The sequence below is a fragment of the Mustela nigripes genome, unplaced genomic scaffold, assembly GCF_022355385.1.
Source record: "Mustela nigripes isolate SB6536 unplaced genomic scaffold, MUSNIG.SB6536 HiC_scaffold_76, whole genome shotgun sequence".
NCBI classification, from domain to species: domain Eukaryota; kingdom Metazoa; phylum Chordata; class Mammalia; order Carnivora; family Mustelidae; genus Mustela; species Mustela nigripes.
Window position 1 is genome coordinate 3,427,616 of NW_026739491.1, and position 3,358 is coordinate 3,430,973.

A 3,358-nucleotide genomic window follows, 5' to 3' on the forward strand; every position below is an offset into this window, starting at 1 on the left:
GGCTCAGTGGGTTAAGCCGCTGCCTTCGGCTTGGGTCGTGATCTCAGGGTCCTGGGATCGAGTCCCGCATCAGGCTCTCTGCTCGACGGGGAGCCTGCTTCCTCCTCTCTCTCTCTCTGCCTGCCTCTCTGCCTACTTGTGATCTCTCTCTGTCAAATGAATAAATAAAATCTTTAAAAAAAAAAAAAAAAAGGTAAGATAAAGACCAAGGACTAAGAATCACTTATGAATGATGGGACTAAGAGTGAGTTTCATTTCTTTTCTCTATTTTTTATAACGAATCTATAGCTTTTTTTTTTATAGCTTCTGTAATAAGAAAATTTAGTGCAAATCTTTAGAAAAATAAACATTCTGGCTCAAAATCTCACTGTCTCTTCGACCACAGGCACTTTCACGTGTACTGCACTAAAGCTGAATTAGCACCCAGAAGACAGACACTATTTCCTCCATCTTGCAGATGAGAATAAACTGAGACGCTAAACAGTTAAGTAACTTGGTCAAGGCTATATAGCCAGCAACTGACAAAGCAAGGATCACCAGGCCTTTTAACTTCACAGGGCCCTTGCCATTCCAGGCAATTTGCATTGTTGCTCCTAATATTGTCTGCTTGTTTTTTTTTTTAATTTATGATGAGACTCTCTTAAGAATCCTTGCTATGTGGGGGCGCCTGGGTGGCTCAGTGGGTTAAGCCGCTGCCTTCGGCTCAGGTCATGATCTCAGGGTCCTGGGATCGAGTCCCGCATCGGGCCCTCTGCTCAGCAGGGAGCCTGCTTCTCTCTCTCTCTCTCTCTGCCTGCCTCTCCATCTACTTGTGATTTCTCTCTGTCAAATAAATAAATAAAATTTAAAAAAAAAAAAAAAAAAAAAAAGAATCCTTGCTATGTAACTTTGGGCAAGTATGTCACTTAACCTCTGGAGACCTCAGTTTCCTCATCTGCAAAGCAAGAGTGGGAAAAGATATCTTACCTCTAATAGGCCCACATGCTAACGGATTTTAAGCCTAGATACCACCTAGGGTAAGAAAACGTAATGTGCAAGAGTGAATGGAGAAAAGTTGAGACCTATGCTCTGGGCCAAGAGCCATTCTTAATGGAAACAGGTGGTGGACAATCAAGAAGGAAAAAAACCACTGGAGGAACCACAAACTTCCTGGTTAAATGAACAGCTGAAAGCTTCAGCTTTGCTTTACTAACAATACTTCAATCTTGGCTAATTCATAATCAGAAACTACACACCGTAAGTAAAGCTAGGAAGAGTATAAAAACTTGCGGGGGGTGGGCAATAATTTATGCATGCTATGGTAACTTCATGATCTTCCGCGTGGACTCATTAATGTTAAAACAGAAAGAATCCCGGTGTGCTTCCATGTGGAGACGCCTTCTTCCTCACCAAGAATGTTAAGGAGAAACTGAACTTGCATAGCACTCTAAGAGACGCCACACTCGAGGAAAGGAGCCGACCCAACACTTGCGGAGAAGGTGCAAGAATGCAATTAAAGCTTCTCCGATCTACAAAGAATCAAAGACAGCGAAGAGACCTTTAAAAGAAGTTGTTCCTGTAAAGGATTCGCGGAGTACTGTAACCTCTTACACTGCAAGCATTATAAAGCACTGCCGCCCGCTATTTAAAACTGTTATATAGCCTTTCTCTTCGAGAGTAAAGGGTAATAAAAGTACAGCATTAACTCTGCTGGAGAGAAAAAGATTCCATTTTGCTGAAACAGGCTCCGACCAAAATCTCACCACCTTCCCGTCAACTAGGAGGATGAGCCTGAACCAACAAGAAGCTCCTTGGAACCTGTGCTATACTCCTAAGAATTAAAACAACATCTTGCCCCTAAAACCGCAACCAAGACACCACCTGCTTTAAATCCAAAGCCAGGTCCCTAGAAAAAAAAGCTCTTCACTGCGCTCTCCGCGCTCTCGGGTGCGAGATTCCAGCCCTGCTACTAGGCCACGACTGGGTGAGCACCTGATGTGGGGGGAGGGCGAGCCAAGGCCCTAGCGGATCCGGGGCGGGGAGCTGGGGGCTCTCAAGGCTCCCGAACAGAAGCGCTAACCCCCAGAAAGGCAGGGGTCCTGAGCTCTCTTCCAGGGGTCGGCACCAAGAACACGTGGGACGTCAGAAGGAAGGAAGGGGTGTCCCGGGCAGACAGCCTGGGTCTGGCACCGCGGCCGGAAAAAAGAGTGGAGCTACCCCTGGGCAGGGAACGGAGCCCTCGGGGCCCGCAGGGTGAAGGCAAAGGGCGCGGAGAGAGGGGACAAGGCCACGAGGAGGGCGGGTCTCCCTGGGCGCGGGGGCACGCGCCGGACTAGCGCGACGGGACCCGGGGAGCGGAGGGCCCCGACACGCGGGAGGAGATCGCCGACCTGCCCCCGGGGCGCGGGAAGCCAGAAGCGGCCGCGCCCGAAGGGCCCTGTGACCCGCGGCCGCCAGGACCGGACCCGCCCCGCGGCGCCTTCCTCCTGCCTCCTTTCCCTCCCTCGCTCCCTCCCTCCACCCGCGGCCCGTTAACCCGTGGCCACCGCACTCACCAGCGGCTGCACCTGAGCCCGCCGCTACCTCAGCTGCTGCCTGCGCCTCCGCAGCCGCCGCCGCCGCCTCGCTGCTGAGGCCGAGTCCCGGGGGAGCCTCCGCGTCCCGCCGCCGCTGCCGCTGCCGCCAGAGCAGAACACCCCAAAATGGCGGCACTTCCGGCACCTACCACCGGCGGGGAGGGCTGAGGAGGAGGAGGGGGAGGGCGGTGAGAGGGAACGTACCACCGCGGTGCCGCCCGCAGCGCCGAGCCGAGCGGAGCACGGTGCAGGGCCGAGCGGAGCGCGCGGCGCTACAGCGCCCCCTTGGGCTGGGGAGTGGAGAAGCAGCCGCGCCGAAGCCCTGGGCGCTGCGGGCGGAACCCTCAGCCCGGGGAGCTGCAGGAGCGCATCTCTTTGTCTCGGAGCGCTGCTGCTGCAAAGGGTCGGAAGACCGGGCCTGAGAGTCTGAGGTTCTTGGCCCTGCGCACCGTACCCACAGGAGTTCTCGATGACTTGGTGGACGAGGACCTCTGCTTGGCACTGAATTATGCGCATAATAAAATATTTGATGAATGAATGAATGAGTGAATGGAATGGCGCTTGGCCAGCTTTGGGCACATGACACACCCTCCTTCTGCCCCAACAGACAAGCAACGAGATCCAGGCCTTCTTCCGTCTTTGCTGAGATGTGGAACGTGAATGTAATTGCAAGCTTTCAGAGTTAGGGGAGTGCTTTCTAACAGGATGATCCGCCTGTGAACGCACAACCTTGCAAAAATTCCTGCAGCGCCAGGAAGCTCGTAAGGGTTCTTATCAAGAGACTGATTGCTCAGCCCTAACCT

The 3,358-nt window shown here is 53.1% G+C and overlaps 1 protein-coding gene across 15 annotated transcripts in view; it reads right to left on the bottom strand.

Annotated features, from left to right (window-relative positions):
* LOC132008243 (CUGBP Elav-like family member 1) overlaps positions 1-2,706 on the bottom strand; it is a 72,798-nt gene extending 70,092 nt beyond the window's left edge. For 7 of the 15 annotated variants that reach the window (XM_059386740.1, XM_059386738.1, XM_059386742.1 and 4 more), the window contains exon 1: positions 2,535-2,706. The gene's annotated coding sequence lies outside the window, so the exon portion shown is untranslated. The remainder of the gene's footprint in view (positions 1-2,534) is intronic. The other 8 variants (XM_059386744.1, XM_059386745.1, XM_059386746.1 and 5 more) reach the window with 3 other exon arrangements.
* Between the last annotated feature and the right edge of the window lie 652 nt (positions 2,707-3,358).